Raw genomic sequence first — 25,113 nt, forward strand, 5'->3', positions numbered from 1 at the left:
GGGAAACTGTAACAGCTCATATTAGTTCAATAGATCCTCTAGAGAAGATTGCATGGTTTCTGTATCATATACAGATACAGTATGATCCAAAGTACCCCAATTATTGCACTCAATGCCTAATGCAGTGCTATTTCGCGACTATAATAGCCCTTCAGATATTATCTGATTGGCAAATCATAAATTATCAAATGGACCAGCAGATATAGTAAAACCAAAAAAAATCAACACTGTTAATAAACCACACTATCTTTCTTAACCCTTTCTGTGACAGAAGACCCTCTCACTGCAGGCCTGGCAAGGTACTTACTTGCTGCATGTGAAGAAACATTAGGCACTATTAATAAGAAACTCTGCTGAAGAAATACGATAGTCCGATATATCAGCTTGCACTGACCCCCAAATAAGTGAGATTTGGCCAACATTTGAAGGGAATAGTGGCGGCATTAACCTCTTTGCTGGCAGAGAGGGACAAGCAAAGCAGGCTTTAATAAGCAAGATTCTGCTGAAGGTTATGACAGCATGATGCTAAAAATAAGTAACTCCAAGTTATGTAAGTGAGGCTTCACAGTTCTGGATGAACCCCACTGTATATGATTAACTTACCCCAAAGCAGTGTTGTACTCGTAGGCAGTGTGAACTCATCATCTGAACCTCCTGCTCTGCACTGCTCCCTTTTCTCTAGAGGACATTAAATATTATGCTGAAGCAGGAAGCTTTCATCTTTCTGGACTATTCAGTCCTAACCAATTGGAGTTTTTACAGTTAAGACAGAAAACACATCCTCGTTTGGAGGAAGAAGGAACAAAGAAAATGCCAGTCACTTCTAAACAGTGAGTCAGCACGTTAAAAACAAAAGAGTACTGTGGGAACATTGTAGATTGCTGTCCATCTACTGCTTCTGGGAAAACAACAAGCAAAAGAGCATGCGTGTCATTTCAGTCATTACAAACGCAATTCCATGATTACCACAGCATTGCTACAGCCAGGAAAAGAAGTGAGGCTTAGAAAATGATCTTCCCAGGCTCGGGGCAGGATTTTTTAGAGACTGGTCTCTAGGAATCCCACTGAGTAATAAGTACTGTAAATGACAAATGCTGGAGATGCATCTGGGAACTCCCACATTCCCATGAAGGACCAAAGTGACCTGATCGCGGTGACAGGAAAGACTAGGAAAATGTACGGTACCATGAGAAGTTACAGACAAATCAACTTATAAAGAGATGGCTGCACAAAGCTTCTTGTCCCAATCAAGAAGTATCAAGCCCATGGAGAACATGAAGCAGGGAAAGACTCATAGGTGGAGACTCCGATAATATATTCTTTTCATAGTAGTTTTGAAAATTAACACACAAATGCTTATCGCTCTCCGACTATTCAATGTATAGTATATTATAACTCATGGTGCATAGGGTAAAAACTAATGGATACATACATCCAAAGGGGGGTTTAGGCCCCCAGTGGAGCAAGAAACCCAGGGCTGCACTCAGGAGAGAGGGTAGGAGGGACCACACAATATGTCCCGGGCCAATAGCCCTGAGCTACGCAACGCAAAACAAAAAAGGTTTATTATATATATATATATATATACAAGGGAAAGGAACATCAGGGGGTGTAGGGTGGGTAAAGAGAAGTGCGTTAAAATATGAGGTGGGTAAGTGACCAGGGCAAAACAAAGTCTCATATATCAGGTATACTAAAGGTACATGTGTATTCCCAGTATATATGACGCTGGAAGTACTGACTGATAAGAGACTTGAATGGCCAGAGGAGAAGAGTATGTACCTTTGTAACAGCTAGCAATCAGGTAAGGTACATGTGGGTAATCTAACATTCATGATATATATCTTAGCTGTTAGGGTCCCAGGCTGATATCAGAGAGACACCTGGTGGTAGTTTTGAAAATTAACTTTTTTTTCATTTATATTTTTACATATTTTGCATCTTTGAGATTTTTTTGTGAGGGGTGTTTTTTGATATATGTTCTTGTTAGATAAATAAATCCCATTTTACTAAATGCTTTGGTACAGCTACATTGTCTTGTAATGGACTGTTAAATAGTACTTCAGAGTTAGAGAGAGGGTGATATATATATATAGGTAAGGAAAAAACAAAAGGCGCAAACTACTAGCCCCAATGCTTAAATTACTAAACAATAACAATAAAATTACGAAAATCCAATCTTTAGAATCCTGGATTGAGTGGGATCTATAAATGAGAAGATAGCCAAATATGCTGAAGTATGTATGTATGTATTATTGACACACAACGTAAGCACAGATCCTACTGTACTTACAAAATCACAGAGTAAAATGTGCATGTCAGGATAAAAATCCTTGTCTGGATCTATAATACAGGAACTGTTAGCCGCACGATTTACTCCAAAGGACGCCGTCTGCTTCGACGTCAGTACATGTGGATCTCCTCCTCCTCGGCTGGAAATCTCGCGATGTCTGCGTGATGACGCTCCGCTTTCACTTCTAAGTAAACAGAAGATTCTCCGTGGGTGAAATCAGCCACAGATGCCGCTAATAGCGGTGGCAAAGTTCCAATTGCCTTGAATAAGGCATATAGTCCAGCAAGTGAATAAAATCCAAGGGACAAGACTACCGTAGCCCTACGCGTTTCGTCTAAAAAGACTTTATCAAGGGGTTGGGCTACCCGGTTGTTTGGTCTGAGGAAGGGACTCTTTGTCCAGAAACGTTACCTTGTTACTTGCTCTGATGTACAGTATTAATACACTTGGAAGTCTTTTGACACTACCAAAATTTTTTGTGTGCTCCTATTTTTTTGTTCATTGCAATGTCCAGATCAAGGTCAGGAAAACTTAGCGTTTGTGCACATGAGGGTTTATTTACAAGGTACACAGCAGGAACAGGATTAACTCATAACATAAAACAGAAACAAAAGACCTAACTCTTTTCAGGAGTTCTGACTAATACATCTTAGTCCCTAACTACCAGTGGGAGAACTAAGCTCTTTCCCCACTTTACACACTGTACCTGCAACTTTCCCTTTGCAGTCTCTCACAGGGCTGTCTGTGTATGCGCCTTCAGATGAGCACAGCAGCAGCACAGGAAACTGTCTGTGTTGCCTTTTACCTTGCAGCTCGTTAATTAGGGCTCAGGTGAGAGGGAAGGGTACACACCCTGGAAGGTGCTGGGTCCTATGTACCTCCCTTCTACCTCTTTGTGTAGACCTGGCCAGTAAAATCGCGCCTTTATTCTATCAGTGATTTTCTTTACCCCTAGGTGTCCCCCCAGGATATGGCTATGGGCCAGGTCCAACACCTGACTTCTAAAGGATTTTGGTACCAGTAGTTGCTCTAACCTATCAGGGTCTTCTCTTTCCACCCTATACAATAAGTCATTGTTGTAGACAAAGTAGGGTGGTGATGGCGTAACCTCGGGGTTAACTGGTACCCCATTTATGCTCACTACTGTGGCTTTGGCATTGACTAGCGTCAAATCGTCTAGTTGGGCAGAGGCAAACTTTACGGGAGCAACCTGTAAGTCCTGAAAATCTAGTTCTTTGTGGTCCTAAACCGCAGGTCTTTCACCTGCCATAACTCTAACAGAGAACCAGGGTCTACTGGATCGAGAACCTCAGACACCAAGGGTACATCCTGAACACAATCAGACTTTCTTTCCCACAGTTCCCAAAACCACGGGAAATCCTGGCCCAATAGTACCTCGTAAATCACATTCGGCACTACCCCGACCTGATGATGTACTGGGCCGATGGGGTTTTCTATTTACACTCGTGCAGCTGGAAAGGAGATCCCTGGTAGAAACCCAGACTTAACTAGATGTGCAGCGACCAATGTAACTGTACTGCCAGTATCAAGCATTGCACTTACAGGTACCCCATCTACTTTGACTTCACACATCCTATTCCTCTCTAAATTACCCTTCTATATAACAGTCTGCTTAACAGCAGGAACCCCGCACGAAAAATACCCCACAGAAATGTCACATTGCAGTCACAGTTCATAGGGCAAACTGCTGCCACATGACCAAGTTCATGGCATTTGTAGCATTCAATGTACTTCCCAAAACTGGGTCAGGGTTTTTCCTCCAGTCTATTGGAGAGAATGGGACTAGAATCCCTTCTATGGGCCGTGGGACTTCCAACTCTTTTATGTGAGTCTATGAGTCTTTGTGGCCTCTTAGGCTGATGAACAGTCTTACCTGACGTGCGGAGACAACTCATCGGAACTTGAACACCGGGACATCTCCTCAGCAGCAAAGTGACGTTCCACTAAAGCGACCAACTGCTCTGCATTTTGGGGTTCATTCTGGCTGACCCACTTCTGGATGGTGAGAGGAAAACCCCGCAGGAACCGGTCTATGATGACCCTTTCGACGACGGCGGCGGCTGTACATTCGTCAGGCTGGAGCCATTTCTGCGCTGATTGAATGAGGTCGTGGCGTTGGGAGCGTGGAGCCTTTTCTGGATCGTAATGCCGGGAATGGAACCGCTGGGCCCGAACTGCGAAAGTGACCCCTAGCCATGCCATAATCTCGGCCTTTAGGGTTTCATAGTTTTTCGCTTGCTCTGGTTCCAAGTCATAATAGGCTTTTTGCGAGCCACCCACCAGGAATGGAGCAATTATTCCAGCCCACTGCTCAGCTGGCCACCCTTCACGTACTGCGGTGCACTCGAAAATTACAGGTGCGATTTTACCTGGCGAGTGACCTGTGGGGCCCAGCTAGTCTGGGCGGTAATACTCTCTCCCAACACTCAGAGTTCCTGGTGTAGGCGAAGGTGCGCCTCCTGTTGCTCTTCTTTTAGCATCTTATGTAGGGACAGCGCCATTTGCTGTACTAACAACGCAGTACTTTCAGTTTGTGACTTTGTCATCTGTTGTAAATTCTCATTATGGGATTTTGACATCTGCTGTACCAATGATGCAGTATCCTCTTGGGTCTTTGCCAATTGCTGCAAACCCTGCATTAGGATACCAGCATTTTCTGTTTGTCTGTGCTGGAGCGTGGTCATAAATGCCTCAATTTTCCACTTTCAGTGCCTTGTGGACTGCCCGCATTAAACTCCACCAATTGTGACGTCTCAGTCCCAGCGTAGGATCTTATGTCCAGATCAAAGGCAGGAAAACTTAGCGTTTGTGCACAGGAGGGTTTATTTACAAGGTACAAAGCAGGAACAAGATTAACTCATAACATAAAACAGAAACAAAAGACTTAACTCTTTTCAGGAGTTCTGACTAATGCAGCTTGGTCCCTAACTACCAGTGGGAGAACTAAGCTCTTTCCCCACTTTACACACTGTACCTGCAGCTTTCCCTTTGCAGTCTCTCACAGGGCTGTCTGTGTATGCGCCTTCAGATCAGCACAGCAGGAGCTGTGCTGCCTTTTACCTTGCAGCTCGTTAATTAGGGCTCAGGTGAGAGGGAAGGGAACACACCCTCGAAGGTGCTGGGTCCTATGTACCTCCCCTCAAACACTTTCTGCTTCAGTACATCACATACCCCCCCCCTTTGCTCGATCGTTATCGGGTGAGCACTTGAAAACAGGGAGGTGTATACACTGGCGACACGTTTTATTGCAGTGCGGCCAGTTCCGCAAGCCGGGAGATTTCCCGGCTTGCTAGTGGCATCCCCTCGGCGTGCCGCGCGTCACCGATGCGCGGTCACGCGTCATCGGGTGCCTGCGCCCCCTGCACGTGCGTCCAGGGCTCCCCGAGGGAGCCCTGGTGTCCCGCGATGTGGGGGATGGCGGCAGGGGGTTCCGGGGGACCCGGCGGACCTGGCAGCGGGAGGAAGAAAGCCCCGATCTTAGGGAGCTCCTCCGCTGCTTCGGCGCGCGCCCGGCACCCTCCGGCGCGCGCCAGGTTACTGCTGCGGCCGAGAACGGGCAAATGCTCGAATAAACTCGGCCGCAGCAGTACCCGGGACAATGCATCAGCATTTCCATGCTTGGAGCCTGGCCTGTGTTCAACTGTGAACTGGAACCCCTGGAGACTCAAGAACCAGCGGGTTACACGAGCATTCTTTTCCTTATTTTGGTGCATGTATTTTAACGGTGCATGGTTAAAATTAGGGTAAATTTTCTCCCTAACAAATAATATTTTAGAGTCTCCAATGCCCATTTGATATATATATATATATATATATATATATATATATATATATACACACACACATACACTAGAAAGAGAAGGAACCCCAATAGTGAGAGCACTCTATCAAAGTGAACGTCACAGAACAGCCATTAGGGGTTGAGATGAATGAAGGGGGTAGGAGGGACTTGGCTATGCTCAAAGATATGATGTCAATATTAAAAACAATTTATTGGAAACAATTTATTGGTGAGCTATGCTTAAATTGATAAAACAAAGGTTGGACGCAAAAAACGTGTGAGTCTCAATTTGTTGTGAGTAATGGACTCAAATAAATGCCTGGACGAAAAAGCGAATAAAGAACATAAAAGTCGTCAGAGAGAGTGTTTGGAATCTCATTCAAATCTAACAAACACACACCTGAAGGTACAGGAATGGTTGGTGGAGTAAATGCGGCTAGTAGAACTAGCGAGTGTAGATATAGTCCTGCAGTATCCAATGTATAAGCTCCTCGTGATCGCCTAATCTATTGGATACTGAAATTGCTACCGTGTGGTGTAACAATAAGTGCTGCAGAATGGTTCTGCGCTCGTCTCCTCGGTCATGGAGGAGATGGTAAACACATGAATCTCGTGATTACTGAATTGGTCAAGTTTAGCTATAGTTCATGCAGTCACCATAGATGAACCGGCTGTGGAATCGCAATATTGGGTAAGTGCATGGTAGAGTATCACAATTGTCCTTAATAACAGCTATAGCCCATACATTTAGGGATGTTAGTGGTTATCTGCTCTAGCATCCAGCCTGGACACATGGGTAACCTAAATCTGGTTTACCAAGTATCCTTAAATGACTGCACAGACATACTGACACCTGGTCTAAGAGAAAAAAGCTAACAATAGCGCTCTAACACACCCTAAATGTGACAATATACAATTCAACCACATATGTGTAAATAATAAAGCAATGTGATAATAATAACAATCAAGTGATCTAAAGAAAAAATTAAGAAACTTAGAAACAAACTGCAACCCTTGAAACAGACTGTTCCACTCGTCTTGCACCAGGTGATCCTCCAACAAATCAGGGGAGCTCGTCTTGTAGTCATGAAATAAAGAAACACTACATAGTGTAATATTGTTGTGAATAAATTTGTGCAAACAAAGCTCAAAAATGACTACTCACAATAAAGCAGTCAAAATATCGTTGTGAATAGTGTAATTCAAAAAATGCAGGCTTACACTTCATATGATCGAGGTAGGCCGTATGATATTATAGGTAGTGGGTGCTCATCTGGTCGCGATCCTTTTGAGTTCCTCACTATCCTCTGCTCCACCGCAATACTCTCGCGTCCACGCCAGGCACTCCCTTTGCGTCACTTCCGTTTGTTAAGCGATCTTCCGGATCTGATGACAGGGGTGGACCTCATACTGCCTACCTCGATCATATGAAGTGTAAGCCTGCATTTTTTTAATCCCTTTTAATACTAAATACCATCTGCACTATATGGTCTCTTTTCTTCTTTTTTTCTCCTTGGAGGTTGGGGGCTGGTGGCTGCTGTATACACAGGGAACATCCACCCCTTAAGTTGGATGACTGCCTGAATTTGACTGCTTTATTGTGAGTAGTAATTTTTGAGCTTTGTTTGCACAAATTTATTCACAACAGTATTACACTATGTAGTGTTTCTTTATTTCATAACTACGAGACGAGCTCCCCTGATTTGTTGGAGGATCACCTGGTCTAAGAGGCCAGTATGGTTCCACATGGGTGGTATTAGTGTCAAACTTGTAGAGATCAGATCACCCTAAGCTTTAATAATGCCGGTTGTTATTCTCTGTGTTTATTAGACACTCCAGTTATAGTAGCTACTGCAGGGTACAGGTCTGGACAGAGGGATAGCCTAGTAATGGTTAATCCAATGTCACTATTAGACCATACAGGGGCATTTACAGCACCAATGAATAAATACCTTTACTGCCATACTCCATGTGTTTTCAGGCTTTATAGCCCTAATGCAGCAAATACACGGAGTTGGCCTGGATAGAGGGATAGCCTGATAATGGTTAACCAAGTATCACTATTCGACCATATTGGGACAATAAAATGCCAAAAGATTACTATCAATGTATATCGGAGAGACGAAATAAACGCCACATTCTGCGTTCATGCTATTACACATAGAGGTAAATGGTCTTTATTGAGGGTTAACCTGGATATGGTTAACCCAGAATCACTACCTGACCAAAGATAATTAACATTGGATAACGAAAAGGGCTTGTAAAAGCCACAATTGAACTCACAGCACTGCAAGGACACAGACAAAATTGTCAGTCTCGAATGGCTTAAACTGCCGATTGCAGTTTGATTACAGAACCCTCTGCCAATGGGTAGATATTACTGGATAGCTGAATCACTCATCAGGATAGTGAGTCACAATAATCATAGTCAAATCTTCCTAATGAAGCCCCCAGATACTACACATATAATAAAAATAGTCACGCTCTGAAAAGAGCACTGCTCAATTGGAAACAAATGTTTGAGAGGCGGGTGTGCTCCGATCACGAACACTGCTGTTCCCCCTCTGACGTCATTACGTCATTTGCCGACGTACGTTTCGCTAAAGTGCTTTGTCTATAATATATATATAACAGTATAGTTTTATATTTCTCATTATTCCTATTTATTTTACTGCATATTCCTCTTGCAATTTTTTTTAGCATTTTGCAATAAAGACTATTCAACATAAAGGGAAAGCAATAGAAACATAATTACATGAGCAATACAAATCCATTATATTCCTAACTAATCTACAAAAAAAATATTGTACACAGTCAGAGCCATATAAGAAAAGAAAAAAATATTAGTTATCACCTAGAAGTGGAAATGATTCTGCATTGCTCAAAACATTCCATGTTACCCACCTGCAGCCTTTGCCTATGGCAATTAACATGTTTAGCACTATAAAAAAAAACAATGTTATTTCACGTCTTGTAGAATTTTGAACTTGTAGGAAATTACATCTCTAGAGTTACATATTCATGAAATGTACCCCCCCCCTTCCCACACACACACACCCTATTGGTGTTACTACAGAGAGTTAAAGGGTGAGCACCCTTGACAGTCACCCTTGTGATGGTCACCTACCAATTACCAGGCAGGAGCTTGGCCCTTCCCCTTTGATTACCAAGAGATAGGGGCGTGAGAGGGGTGACATAAAAGAGAAGAGCAGGAGGCTTTCAGGAGGAGTGTAAGAGACAGGGAGATGCTGAGAGTAGAGGTCCAGCTAATGACCTAAACAGTGAGTAATCAGAGTTAGACCAGAGTCCCAATTATTATTTTCAATTACTGGGAAAGTGTCCCAATGTAACGAGGTCCTTTGATAAGGGAGCTACCCCAGTACTAGGAGAGTGTCTATATGTAGAGGTACACTTTGGTAAGGGAGCTACCACAGTATGGAGAACGAGGCCCTTTGGTAGGTATATAAATTGTCCCCACAGCGATGCCCTTGGAGTAGGGAGCTAAGGTAGAAGGGGAAGCAACTATAGTGAGCAAGGCCCAACGAGAAGAGCTGAAGGAGGATATGACATCCCAGGACGGCTGCCTTGTATACAGCCACATGGCTAACCAGATGCTAGTCCCTTCAGGGGTTGCTGCCCTGGCAATAGTAGTAGCAATGATACTGTGCACTGATCAGCAGGCCACGGTGTTGGAGCCCATGGCTAGCTAGAAATATCATCCCAAGTTGCCCTGGTGCATTAGGCCTGAGCCCAAAGAAAGACAGGGGACCCTCAGCTGGGACACTGGAAAGAGAGGACTGATGAGAGATAGTAAGAGCAAGCTTCTCAGTTGTTCTATATCGATGTGCAAGCTATTCATACAACCTTACTATGCCTCCTCACCGCAGCTCATAGGTAGGTGAGGAAGAAGCTGTAACCGTAATGCTTTCCTAAGTAAAGACTTCTTGTTATAAACTACAAAACTCCTGGTGCCCATCTGTCCCATCAACAAGTATGCCCAGCCTGCGTAGACTTTCACCCTGGACGAAGGTATGCACCCTGAGTAGCCCCAGCACTCACATGTTGTAAACTCCCTTACAGCCGTGCATGGAGGGTTACAGAAATATAGTATGCATCAGGAGCAGATAAAAGAAAATGAAGAAAGGAGCGAAAGATCAGAAACAAAAATGAAATTCATTAGATACGTTTGTATCCATCCAAAAAGATGCAACCCCCAGTACATCAGATGACATCCCAGATACAAGTGCCCCCAAAATCAAGACCTGCCACTGATCCATCTCAGAAAAGAACAAAAGTGAAATGAGTAGCCAGACACAAAAAACATATACGCTATATATATGGGGAAAAAGAAGCCTCCAATCCCTACTTCGGGAAAAATATATATAGGATAAACTCATATGTAGCTCCTATTCCCCCATCCTATGGAAGATAGCGTTGCTACTGGTGTATGCTGTTGATGCTGGTTCATACCTGAGTGGTAAACAGGAGGTAGAAGATCTCTGCGATGTTGTGGGGAGGACATCAGGACAGGCAAACGGTGGTTCTTTAGGTGACAGCGCCTCCAGTCCAAGAGGATCCTGAGGCTTTCAGGATGTACCTCAGGGACACTTCTTCTTGTGGACAAGTCAATCATAACTCCAGATAGGGTTTAACTGGGTTTATTGGTACATGCATGTTGATATATACAGGTCACAGTCCCTGATGCAGTACCCAGACATTAGGCCTTGATTATCTCTCTCTTTGTAGATACCTTACCCCTCATGGGGCAAGGCCTCAACCTGCTCCCTCTGGGGAGAGGCTCTCTTCGTTGTCCGCACACTCTAAAGTATATCCCAAAACTCCTACACCCACTAACCCTTACTCTATTCTATAGAGGAGTAAAACCCCTCCATCCCTGGGGAGTGGCTAGTAAGCCGGCCTACATACTGTCATAGACCCCACTTATAATAGCAGACTAATCCTTAACTTTATTGAACATACACACTGAACAATGTAACAGAGCCAGCATAGTCTACTCCTAACACTACCCACTTTTTAATGGCACTTACAGTGTTATAGGGCCAGGAAATCAGTGGTCCCAGGGGACTGGGCTACACTCTCCCTTTGGTTTTGAAATGCCCTCCCGACCCCGCTGGAGGGCGTAACATCCACCCTAAAGTATATTTAACTAAAAATGCAATAAGCAATGTTAACATGTCACACAGTACAATTGGATTGTCAATAATAAATGAGCAGGGTTAGGTTTGCGCACCATATTCCCCTCACTGTCATATAACGTCACAGAATAGCAATGCTTGCGGCCATCCTCAGTAACATACCCTATCAAGGTGTATATTCTGGCCTACGTGCCATGTTTTGCTTAGGAAAGCAAATCTATCCTCCCTTTGACGGGCACTACCCATGTGTTGCATTACATGATCCATAATAGCTGCACCCACCCACTCTTATCTACACATTTCTTCTTGGTGCATTAGATCCTCTGGAAGGTAAGGGTAGGCGTATCCTTCCAACCTAAATCTTTGGACCAGCACCTTATCGGCGCGACTACTTTTGGTCTAACTGTGCCCTTAGGCCTGACCTGGTAGTATACGGGTCCTACCCACAGAGGCTCACTAGTTGAGTCCTCTTCCTCAGGTCCGGAGAAAAGACCCTCCTTAATTTTAGCACAGTGCTCGCGCATTACCTCTGCTTGTTGCTCCGCAGATAAATAACCATCCTCCCACCAATGGTCGGTATGAGATCCCTGCTCCAACACGAACCTTGTTCGTTTTAAATGGGGCACATAACCCCTAAATTACGGATCCCAACATGGCAAATCTTCTGCCCCTTCAGTCACCTTATCGATCACACAGGTTACAGTCTTCACTGCGGGAATGGCTACAGTCAGAACGGGTGTAACGGGTCTAGATGACCAGGGCTTGTCACTATAGTCACCGGGATCACCACTCGCTCCCCTGGGCTTACATTCTTGACTAGGGGAATGATTAAGGGAAGGTGACACTACTGCCTGGGACCGAGGGGCAGAACCAAATAAGCCAAGTTCAAGTTCTCCGAAGAATTAGGGCTTTGTGCCCCCGCGGGAGTGGCAGCCAGGCAGGCTGTCGGTAGTAAGGCCAACTTCTGGCCACGCCCCAGACTACAAGCAACAGCTCCTGAGGATTGGGCAATGTCCTCCCGGGCCTGTGTTTCCAAAGAGCGATGTCTCTGCTCCACCCCCTGCTTACGTACTTGGCAGCTCTGCAAGAATAGATCCACAGAGGGGTACTCAACACCATGGAAGCAGAGGCAGACATAGAAAACAGCAAGTCAGCAGCATCGACGGACATCTCCATTGAAGGTTCCGCATCTTGAAGCACCCCGTCCGTAGGTATGGGCCATGTAGGCCATGGCTCAATCTCGGGCCTCACAAATGGCCCAGCACTGAAGACGGAGCTGGGACATCCCTCCAGGAACATCGGTCTGGTGAAGATCAGCATCATGCATCGGTACATTTATATAGGAGACAGGGCTTGCGAAGGACGATAGGTCATAGCTTCAGGATCGTTGGAGGTCACATCGGACTCCTCCTCGACGGAGGCACCCTTGATGTCTGCCCGGTACCGCATCAGTCTAGCGATAGATGGTTTCTCCACTGGTGAGTAGAACGGCAAGGCCATGGCAGGCCTCGCTTGGCCTGATCTTTCCAGGCAACGGCATGCCTCGTCCAAGGTATGGACAGGAGCTGAGAAAGGTAAGACAGTTGAAGGGGACTCACGCAGCCGCACCCCAGCTGGGGTGGGCACAGGTATTTCCACTGTAGAAACTTCTCCCGCAGGGCTGGAGGAACTGCTAGCCTCGGTCTTCAGCATGCTCTGCGACGCGCTCCAGAGTCAGTGCATAGTGATCGGCGAATCCCACATTTGAGGACGGGACTCACCAGGTGCTGGAGCATGGTCCAAGCCTAGGGGCTTCGTATGTCTGTCCCACCACCTCCAGCAGTATCTGGAGGAATCCAGCGATCTCGGGTAATCCTCGGTTGGTTGGTAGATGGGTAGACATCTCCGTTCCAGGTCCCTGGAAACGGAGGTACTGCGTAGCACATTCGGAGCACTGAGCACTGGGAAGCCATCATGGGGTAGTAGCAGTAACCCTCCAGGGAGAACAAAGCAAATGCCCTTTTCTTCCTCCAAAGTCAAAGTTTTGGTAGACTGAGTGAATATACGTGCAACCGGACAGTAGGGCTACCACATGCATGTGTGGCCGGATCTCCACTCCCACAGCTTGGCAGCAGAGGGATACGCCCTTAGATCCTCCCTCCGGTTTTGAAACAGTCCACTAGCAGCTCAGGGAGGGACTTGGCACTCGCGCCAATCACGGATAACTTTGCCAGAAGGGCTCGGTCAGGCTCCGCACCAAAACCAGAGGTTTTACAGAAAAAGTCTTGCAACTTTTGCACAGTTGTCATGCGGTCTCCCGTTTTGGCGAAAACCACAATTTTGATAGAAAAGTACAGTCTTTCCAGCTCCCTTTGTGGGGCCCCCTTTGGGTAGAAGGGCAGCTCCTCCAGCAGAGGTTCTGGCACCCGTGGAGTGGGCGCCCCTCCTCAGATGCCTGCTTTGACATACCTATGGATAAAGTTGGAAGGGCAACAAGCTCCCTGGTTTCGCCTCAGAGACCTGTCCCCAGCTTTCTTCTTGTAGCAATGGTTAGGCAACAACCTCCATGGTGACACCTCGAGAAGCTGTCCCCACCTTGCTTCTGTATGTATATCACTTTGCGGCAGCCCCACACTAAGGGGACTGCCTAGTATAGTGCAGCTCCTCAAGCAGAGGGACTCGATCGCCCCTTCTCAGATACCTGCCATCTACACTGATAGAGAGAGTAGTGCAGGCTGCAAAGCATAGGCCCCAGTCCCTGGCACTCCCTAGGTCCTAACAGCACACATAAATAACAAACAAATGTCCATCTTGCTGCAGAAGCCTGTCTTGATGTCTATCTCAGCAGTGCCTCCAAATGTAGCCCCTATTCCCCATCCTATGGAAGATAGCATCGCTACTGTGTATGCTGTGGCTGCTGGTTCATACCTGAGTGTTAAACAGGAGGTAGGAGATCTCCGCGATGTTCTGGGGAGGACATCAGGACAGACTCACGGTCGCTCTTTAGGTGACAGCGTCTCCAGTCCAAGAGGATCCTGAGGCTTTCAGGATGAACCTCAGGGACACTTCTTCTTGTGAACAAGTCAATCATAACTCTACATAGGGTATTACTGGGTTTATTGGTACATGCATGTTGATATATACATGTCACAGTCCCTGATGCAGTACCCAGACATTAGGCCTTGATTATCTCTCTCTTTGTAGATACCGTACCCCTCATGGGGCAAGGCCTCAACCTGCTCCCTCTGGGGAGAGGCTCTTTTCGGTGTCCGCACACTCTGAAGAATATCCCAGAACTCCTACACCCACTAACCCTTACTCTATTCTATAGAGGAGTAAAACCCCTCCATCCCTGGGGAGTAGCTAGTAAGCTGGCCTACATACTGTGATAGACCCCCTTACAATAGCAGACTAATCCCAAACTTTATTGAACATACATACTGAACAATGTAACAGACCCAGCATAGTCTACTCCTAACACTGCCCACTTTTTAATGGGACTTACAGTGTTGTAGGGCAACAGAAGTCCCATAGTGGGCTGCATGTAGACTGGCTAGAATTGTTAAGGATGCAATACTAAGACGTATCAAATCTGTCTAGTATTATTTTAGTTGTGCAGACCACACTAGTGATATAAGCCACAGCATGGTAGGATTGAAGAAGAGTGTTTAGGCTTTTTTGTCAGTTTATAAAACAACCTGTGAAAAATATTGTGAGGATTAGCTTTAAAGCTGCAGTTCAGGCAATATCCTGCATGTGTTTTTTTTAATAAATCAGTTCTGTAGTAAGAAAAAATACAAAAGCGCACCAAGATTGAGATATACAGTGTATTATAAACAATAAAATTAGTAATATACACTTACATGGATTAAAACTTTATTGATCCTGATCACGATCGTGACTTCTATGGTGAGGCAACAATTGGGATGAAAGGGGGTGAATTCCGTCTCTGCAAACAAGCCCCGCGCGCTGGGACTGTGTTTTTGGCTATGCTGCGTCTTCAGCTCCACACGGTTGTCAGCGTGATGGCCTGCGTGACGCGCATACGCGGTGGATGAAGCCCCCAGTAGTAGTCCCGAAGATGCCTGCCCGTTTTCAGTTTTGGATCGTGATTGTAGAAAAAAGCACTTGTGTGAAGACTGGCTGTATAGGGTAACAAGCCAGCAACACCCTTCGCGACGCGTTTCGAATACAAAAGTATTCTTCATGAGCTTCCACTGAGTGACAGACATTGAGGAAATACATTCCCCATATTTAAAGATGTCGCCAAACTTTGCCGATCAATAGACAGAGAACGAATTGACCAGCAGCTATGCAGTTCTTTAGGTAAGTAGAGATTGCCCACATGAAACTATTGAAGTAAAAAAAAAACTATAATTTTTTTTTTTTTAAAAGCCTGAACTGCAGCTTTAAGGAATAAAGACGCTATGACCTGGCTGAAAGTCATGGCCAGAGCTATTATAATCGATCAAACACGCGTGGTGAAAGTGGTGCACAAAAGAGGAAATTTCTATCATGCACACAAGGTTTCTTAATACTTTGTGGTTGCTATAACTGGAATTTACTTGAGGTTGATGCCGCTTCTTCGCACTCTTGGGCTTCTCTTTTCTTTGGTACTTTACAAAGAATACAGCCACTGTTTCTGAATCTTCTCAACATTGGAAAATGAGCACAAACCATGTTATGTTATGACCCTGTAAATGTAAAACCCTCGTCAGATACAAGATGGATTCGCTCTGAACTTAGTAACATTGCCAATGCTCTGAATGAAATTTTAGAGGCTGCAAAGGATCCCACGACTCAAAGGAAAGCAGCATCTTTATCGCGGGACATTGTGTGTTAAGAGCTTGCTTTATCGGTTATCATTTGGTAGGACACCCTTGTAAAAGTACTGCATCAGCAATAAGCAAACTGTAGCAGGAAACAGACATTCAGCTGAACGTTACACTCTGTCGTGTTCAGAAATTCATTCAATAGATACAGGATTACCGCAAATCAGGATGTGAATCTGCACAAGCAACAGCCAATAAGATTGCCAAAGGAGTTCAGGCATGTAGGAAACAGAAGATGTTTCAGTACGAAAAAGAACATGAACCTATAATCAATAGATAGAAAGTTTGCAAACATTAATACTTCCTTGCTATGGTTGACACAGCCCTCTCATCAGCCCAAAGTGTCTGTACGACCTCCATGCTGATTTTGGATTTTTTAATGAGATTTCAGCACTTAATGATGACTAAAAGTCAGGTTCTGACTGTGGATGCAGTTGACCCGTGTGATGAATGCTTGCACGAGTTATGCCTATTAAGTGTTAAGCAAAGTATTCATATTTGCTGGAGAAATGATGCATAACCGAACAGTTGCATAGGACTCAGAATACTACTAGCAATCCCCTGTAACTGTTGCAGCCCATATTCAAAGTGGCCCATTATAGGTGGCAGGACTACTGAACAACTCAAGCTCAAAAGGAAGTTCAAAAGGAAGTTCAAAAGAAGTGAGGAAGTGGACACCTCCATCTGGCCCTGATTCCTGCATTTGAACTACGCTGGAAAGGAGGATATCATCAATACCAGACTGCATCATTACTGCTGTGATGCTGCCTTTACCATTTATATTTGCTGTGACTTCACTTCTTCTCAAATTATGTACTTCTTTTTACCAGCCTCAGTATGTCTCAAACTCTATTCATATATCTCCATCTCTCCTTCCTTCACCACTTCTCTGTTCACATGAACTCCTTTCTTACCTGCGTCCTCTGACACCACACAACTATATCCCCTGCACTAAAAAAACACCCCTACAAATCATCCTCACACATCCTCTTTCTATCCATGCTTCTCCTCCTTGCTTCTGGAGATATCTCTCCCAATCCTGGTCCCTGCCTTATTCCTACATGCGCTTGTCCTCGTCTGCCAATTGCAAACTGTACTCCCTATTGGTGTTAACTCCTCCAACCTCATACCCATCCCCTGCCACCCTCCCTCCTCTCTCCCTTTCTCCTGTGCCCTTTGGAATGCTCGCTCCCTCTCTAACAAGTTCCTCTCTGTACATGACTTTTTTCTCTCTCACTCTCTGCTCCTATTTGCTATAACTGAGACCTGGCTCACTCAGTCTGACTCTGCTCTGGAAGCTGCCCTCTCCTATGGTGGCATTTCCTTCTCCCACCCTCCGTGCACTGATGGCAGGGGTGGAGGCGTGGGGCTCCTGCTCTCCTCTCTCTGCCGCTACCGAACCCTTCCTATTTCTCCATGTCTTGCTTTTCCCTCCTTTGAGGCTCACGCTGTCCAGATTTTCTCTCCTCTCCCTGTCCATGTGGCGGTCATCTATCGCCCACCAACCTCAACTCATCCCCATTTTGCCTTTCTCTCTCACTTTGAATCCTGGCTCTCTTTCTTTCTCTCCTCAGACTCCCCTGTTCTTCTCCTTTGGGACTTCAATTGCCACATTGATGACCCCTCTCTCCCTTGGGCTTCCCGCTTTCTTTCTCTAACCTCTTCTTTTGGCCTTCAACAGTGGACTGCAGCCAGAACCCACAAGGCTGGCCACTACTTAGACCTGGTTTTCACTAGAAACTTCTCTCTCTCCGATTTCTCCATTTCCCCTTTTCCTCTCTCTGACCATCACCTCATCTCATTCTCTCTATCTCGCTTCTCCCCTTCTCCACCTCCATCTACCCCCCGGTTCTGCAGAAACCTGCGCTCTATTCACTTACCTGACTTTGAGTCCACTTACGCTCCTCTCTCTCCTCTCTCAGCTCTGCTACTGACCCTGACAACCTGGTCAGGAACTACAACTCTGACTTGTCCTCCTCTCTTGATCTACATGCCCCGCTTTCTCTCTGCCGCACTCGCCCTTCTAACCCTAGACCCTGGTTAAATTCCCACACGCGCATGCTGCGTTCCTCCACTCGTTCCTCTGAACGCCTCTGGAGGAAATCTCATACTCTCGCAGACTTCCTTCACAACAAATTTATGCTATCCTGTTTCAACTCTGCCCTCTCGCAAGCTAAACAAGCCTACTTTTCTGCACTAATCAACATGCACAAGTCTAACCCACGCCGACTGTTCTCTCTCTTTGATACTCTACTCAAACCACCCTCAGCTGCCTCTCCTTCCTCCATCTCCGCTCAGGACTTTGCTGACTATTTTAAGGAAAAGGTGGAATCCATACGGCAGAACATCCCCTGTTTCTTCCTCCCATCCTACACCTCTTCCTAACTCTCCTCCTGCCTTCCTTGACTCTTTTTCCACTGTCTCAGAGGAGGATGTGTCGCTGTTGATCGCCTCTTCTCCCTCTACCACTTGCCCTCTTGACCCCATTACTCCCATCTCCTAAAACCTCTTGCTCCTACTATAATCCCTATGCTCACACACATTTTTAACTCCTCCCTCTGCTCTGGAACCTTTCCATCCTCCTTCAAACATGCAACAGTCATACCATTACTCAAAAACAGCAAGCTTGAGCCTGCCTGTCTTTCTAACTATCATCCTGTCTCCCTCCTGCCTTTTTCCTCTAAACTCCTTGAACGTTTTGTATTCTCCCGCTTGCTCCATTTTCTCAACACCTATTATCTCCTAGACCCTCTACAATCTGGTTTCCGCATTGCTCACTCCACGGAAACAGCCCTCACTAAAATAACTGACGACCTCCATGCTGCCAAGACAGAGGTCATTACACTCTGCTCATATTACTGGACCTCTCCGCAGCATTTGACACCGTGGACCACCCTCTTCTCCTTCACATTCTCCACACTCTTGGTATTCGGAACAAAGCTCTATCCTGGATCTCATCCTACCTCTCCCATCGTACTTTCAGTGTCTCTTCTGCTAACATCTCCTCCTCTATTGATCTCTCTGTGGGGGTACCCCAGGGCTCTGTCCTGGGACCTCTTCTCTTTTCTCTGTATACACTCTTTCTAGGTGACCTAATAACATCTTTTGGGTTTAATTATCACCTCTATGCTGATGACACACAAATATACTTTTCAACACCTGACCTTACACCAGCTGTACAAACCAAAGTTTCTGAATGTTTCTCTGCTATATCATCCTGGATGGCCATCCGCCGCCTTAAACTCAACATGGCTAAAACACAGCTCCTCATACTTCCTCCCAAACCTGGCCCTACTACCTCCTTCCACATTACTGTTGGAACTACGATCATTCACCCATTAGCCCAAGCACGCTGCCTAGGTGGCACACTCGACTCCTCTCTCACATTTGCCCCTCACATGCAAAAGATTTCTAAAACCTGTCGCTTTTTCCTCCGCAATATAACAAAGATACGCCCTTTCCTCTGTTGCTCGACTGCTAAAACTCTGACTCAGGCCCTCATTCTCTCCCGTCTTGATTACTGTAACTTCCTGCTGTCCGGCCTTCCTGCCTCTCACCTGTCTCCCCTACAATCTATCCTAAACGCTGCTGCCAGAATCACTCTACTCTTTCCTAGATCTGTCTGAGCATCTCCCCTCATGAAATCCCTCTCCTGGCATCCGATCAAATCCCGCATCTCACACTCCATTCTTCTCCTCACTTTTAAAGCTTTACACTCTTCTGCCCCTCCTTACATCTCAGCCCTAATTTCTCGTTATGCACCATCCAGACTCTTGCGTTTGTCTCAAAGATGTCTTCTTTCTACCCCCTTTGTTTCTAAAGCCCTCTCCCGCCTTAAACCTTTTTCACTGACTGCCCCACACCTCTGGAATGCCCTTTCCCTCAGTACCCGACTAGCATATGAATAGCACTGTGGATATTCTGAACACATGATACATAAAGCTTGGCCCCCTGCAGACGCACTTACCAGAACTCCCTCCTACTGTCTCTGTACGTTCTCCCTACCTACCAATTAGACTGTAAGCTCCTCGGAGCAGGGATTCCTCTTCCTTAATGTTACTTTTATGTCTGAGAAAAATAGTGAAAAAGGTGCGAACAACTTCAATGTGAAATGGTATTAAATGTGCAAATAATAATAAGTGCAATATCAATAAGTGCTATAAAATAAAATAGAATAATTATAGCCCCGCTCAAACCCTCTGGTGAGACCTGTTTCGCGGGTTCCAAGAAGTATGACAGATCTCAAACAATCCAGGAGGAGCATGTATGGGACAAAGAGAAAGATACACAATGTAACTGCAGATGTATTAACAATGAGATCTAATTTAGGATGTAATCTTGGCTCGGATGTTCAGCCTAGTCACAGGATATAGAAGAATAGAGTGCAGTTAGCAGATAGGGCTGCTACCCGTATGGTATAGATGCTGTTTGGATCTCCCTCAATGGCGTGTTCACCAATGCGATGATAGTGTATGAAAGAGATGAGAAAGCACTACATAGCGCGATCAAGCTGATAGACATAAACTTTATAAAATAAGATATAAAAGTGCGCACTTACAATGTGCAAGATTAAAATAAGCATTTATCACATAATATGTGAATATCGAAGGGTCACCGCAGCTCTCACTGCCTCCTCTGGATTCTCCAAGTCTCCCTTGCCTGCAGTCTGGTGTCGGAGCTCCTCTCGCTGCGTCCGTAAGGGCGTGTGACGTCACGGCTGCTTGGCTGGAGAACTACAGATCGCCCACAGGTCCAAAAAGCAACACTCTACGCGTTTCGCCCAGTCTAGGTAGACTGCATCCGGCTTCGTCAGGAGTGTGCATGCTTAGGTAAAAGAATCCTTTATATACCTGTGACAGGGTAAATAAAAGCCACCAGCTATATGCCTGGAAAACCTATGTCTAGTCTGCAGTGCAGGACTGACTAGGATAACTTCAGCTGGGAACCTCAGGACAATTAGTTGGAACCCAGCTGCCTAATCAAGGTGTGTTAAAACCCAGGCTGTAGACACATGGAAGCTGGCTGTTGAGGAGAGAGGAGTAAGCTGCTGAAGAGATTACTGATACAGGGTCTGATTAGCAAAGTAGTTGAATTGTGAACTGTCTGTCCCCTGCATAGAAAAAGGGTAGCTACCTTATTTATAGACTGTCTGCTAAAGAGAAACTGTTTTGTTTGGTTTGCTGAAGAAAAAGCCATTTTCTTTTGTTTGCTGATGAAAAGCCCTTTTTTCCTTTTGTTTGCTGATGAAAAGCTATTTTTGTTTTTGTGTGCTGTATATCTTTTAAGGCTAAATAAATAAGCCTTGTCAAGAAACCCACGTGTGTAGTTGCATGTACCCTGCAACCATACCCTATTATATCAATTAAATAATTATCTAAAACACTTTAATCAGTGCTCATAGCGCAATTATCTCTATTGGCAAAGCTGTGAACAATGATAATTGTACCGAACTAACATGAATACAATCTGATGACATCTTATAAATGTAAATTACATGATCAGACTTTATGAACCGTCATTTAGAGTATTTCAAATTATATATATATATATATATTGTGACAAACGGCTTACTCCGGGGCTCCGTCGTTTGTCCGGGACTGTTTAGAACACGGTCTTTTAGGGTAGGTTAAATGATGAGGCGTCACGTACTGTTCCTTTAAACAGGCTATGCCTGGTTTATTCAGTCCCAGGCACTGAGACTGCCACAGTGCATACAACAGAAAACAGATCAAAACAAAAGCTGCTCACCTGAGCGATAACTTAACTTAGATATCCCTGACTCAGGGTTGGAAGTGGCTTTTCCACTCCCAACAACAAAACAAGGTACTTTTGCAGTCTTACACACATGAACAGAAAGATTGAACCTGTTTGGGGAAGAGGCTTCTCCCCTCTGTAGTTCAGCAGCCTTCCAGCCTCCTGGCTCTTGTGGAGAGACCAGAGCAAACAGGAAATCAGTCTTTCATACCTGATTCCTAATTAGCATGACAGGTGACAGAAATCAGGCAGCAGACAAACTCTGGTCTGGATCTCTCATCCCTCAGTTCCAGCGCTTGCCAAACTGTGGGATGGAGTATATGTATTATAAGGCTGCACTCCTAGGCCAAACAGGATAGAAACTGTCTAGTATCCTGGGAGCCCTATATACGGAATTTATTACCATCCCCTGGTTTCTGTCACATATCCTCCCCCCCAGCTCAGACCTCGAGGGATGAGCGACCATGGATATTAGGGAGTGCATCCTTGACAACCCGTCAGCATTGCCATGTTTGTGCCCTGACCTGTGTTCCACAGAAAATTTAAAGGGTTGTAGGCTTAGGAACCACCTGGTCACTCTAGCATTCTTTTCCCTGTTTTGACACATCCAGGTAAGGGGTGCATGATCTGTGACCAACCGGAATTTTCTCCCCAACAGATAGTATTTGAGCGTCTCTACAGCCCACTTTATTGCGAGACACTCTTTCTCTACTATGGAGTAATTTTTCTCCTGGGGATTTAGTTTCCTACTTAAATAAAGGATGGGGTGCTCCTCACCTTGAGACTCCTGGGAGAGTACCGCCCCCAGCCCTACCTCAGATGCGTCGGTTTGGACTACGAACTCTTTGGAGAAGTCAGGTGTGACCAACACTGGTTGGGCACAGAGAGCTTCTTTCAGGCTTCTAAAGGCCTGTTCGGTTTCCGGGGACCACTTTACCATTAGCGGTCCTCTTGCTTTTGTGAGGTCAGTTAGTGGGGTTGCCTTAGTTGCAAAATTGGGAATAAACCTTCTATAGTACCCAATTAACCCCAAAAAGGTCCTTACTTGTTTTTTTGTAACTGGCCTTGGCCAATTTTGTATCGCCTCCACTTTGAGTGTTTGGGGTTTGAGTAAACCTCTGCCAATAGAATATCCCAGATACTTGGCCTCCTCCAGACCAATAGTGCATTTAGCGGGGTTAGCAGTTAGTCCAGCAGACCGGACTGCGTCAAGCACAGCTTGGACCTTTGGAAGGTGGGATTGCCAATCTTCACTATGGATTACCACATCATCCAGGTAGGCGGCAGCATACCGAGCATGTGGTTTTAAAATTTTATCCATCATTCTTTGGAATGTGGCGGGAGCTCCATGTAAGCCAAAAGGCAACACCTTATACTGAAAGAGGCCGTCTGGGGTTGAGAAGGCTGTCTTTTCTTTTGCCCTTTCTGTGAGGGGAACCTGCCAGTACCCTTTTGTTAGGTCTAGGGTTGTGAGATATCGGGCTTTGCCCAGTCTCTCTACAAGTTCATCTACCCTGGGCATAGGATAAGTATCAAATTTTGACACCGCGTTTAGTTTCCGGTAGTCATTACAAAACCTTGTTGTACCATCTGGCTTTGGGACTAAGACTATAGGGCTGTTCCACCCACTTTGGGATTCCTCAATTACACCTAGTTTTAGCATTTTTTTAACCTCTAAACTTATAGCCTTTCTTTTGGCCTCTGGGATTCGGTACGGTTTAAGGTTAACTCGGACCCCCGGTTCAGAGACTAGGTCATGTTCAATTACGCTAGTTCTACCTGGCCGTATAGAGAAGATTTCTTTGTTTCTTCTCACTAAATTCTGAACCTCTCGTTTCTGATGAACAGACAGGGTTTCAGCTATGCTAACCTCTGGGTCAGTTTCTTGATTCTCTGACGGACCTGGGGGTACTAGGGTTAACAAGACTTCTCTATCTTTCCAGGGCTTGAGTAGGTTTATATGGTAAATTTGCTCAGGTTTCCTCCTACCTGGCTGTCTTACCTTATAATTTACTTCTCCCACTCTTTCCAAGACCTCATATGGCCCATGCCATTTAGCAAGGAATTTACTCTCCACGGTGGGAACCAGAACTAGTACCCTATCACCTGGAGAAAAAATTCTGACCCTAGCACCCTTATTATATGTATTCCTCTGTGCTTCTTGAGCTTTCTCCATGTGTTCCCTCACTATGGGTAGGACTGCAGCAATGCGGTCCTGCATCTGGGCAACATGCTCTATTACACTTCTGTAAGGGGTAACCTCGTGTTCCCAAGTCTCTTTGGCTATATCCAGTAAGCCCCTTGGGTGTCGGCCATACAATAGTTCAAACGGGGAGAAGCCTGTGGATGATTGGGGAACTTCCCTAATGGCAAATAACAGGTACGGTAACAAACAATCCCAGTTTTTCCCATCTTTATCAACCGCCCGCCGTAACATGCTCTTTAAGGTTTTATTGAACCTTTCCACTAAACCATCTGTTTGTGGATGATAGACTGAGGTTCTGAGATGCTTGATTTTTAGGAGTTTACATAGCTCTTTCGTTACTTGGGACATAAATGGTGTTCCCTGGTCAGATAGAATCTCTTTAGGAATCCCGACCCGGGAAAACAGAACTACTAACTCTTTTGCTATGTTTTTAGCTGAGGTGCTACGTAGGGGAACTGCCTCCGGATATCGGGTGGCATAATCTAATATTACCAATATATGCTGATGTCCCCTAGCAGACTTTATTAGGGGTCCTACTAGATCCATAGCAATCCGGTCAAATGGTACCTCTATTATGGGAAGGGGTACCAATGGGCTGCGGTACGCCTTGAACGGGGCGGTGATCTGACATTCTGGGCATGAGGAACAATAATTCGTAATTTCTGCCAGAACCCCAGGCCAATAGAAGCTTCGGAGAACCTTTTCTTTTGTCTTTTCCACCCCTAGGTGTCCCCCCAATGGATGACTATGTGCGAGGTGTAATACTACGTTACGGAATGTCTGTGGTACCAACAATTGTTTAGTTGTAACTGATTTCCTTTTATCAACCCGATATACTAGGTCGTTCTCTACCTCGAAGTAGGGGTAAGCAAGTGACCTATCTGGTTGGCCAGGAGTACTATTCTGGTCCCGTATATTTCCCCTTGCTACCGCTAATGTGGGGTCCTCCCACTGGGCCTTCTTAAAACTCCCAGGACTGACCTCTAGGTCAGCGAGGGTCTTATCCGGTTCTGGGGTGGTAAGTGTCTGCTCAACATCTTGATTTGGGGTATTCCCTACCAAAGTAGTGATGGGGAAGGGAATTTTACAGC

The sequence above is a fragment of the Ascaphus truei genome, chromosome 1 (genome assembly GCF_040206685.1).
Source record: "Ascaphus truei isolate aAscTru1 chromosome 1, aAscTru1.hap1, whole genome shotgun sequence".
Lineage (NCBI taxonomy): Eukaryota > Metazoa > Chordata > Amphibia > Anura > Ascaphidae > Ascaphus > Ascaphus truei.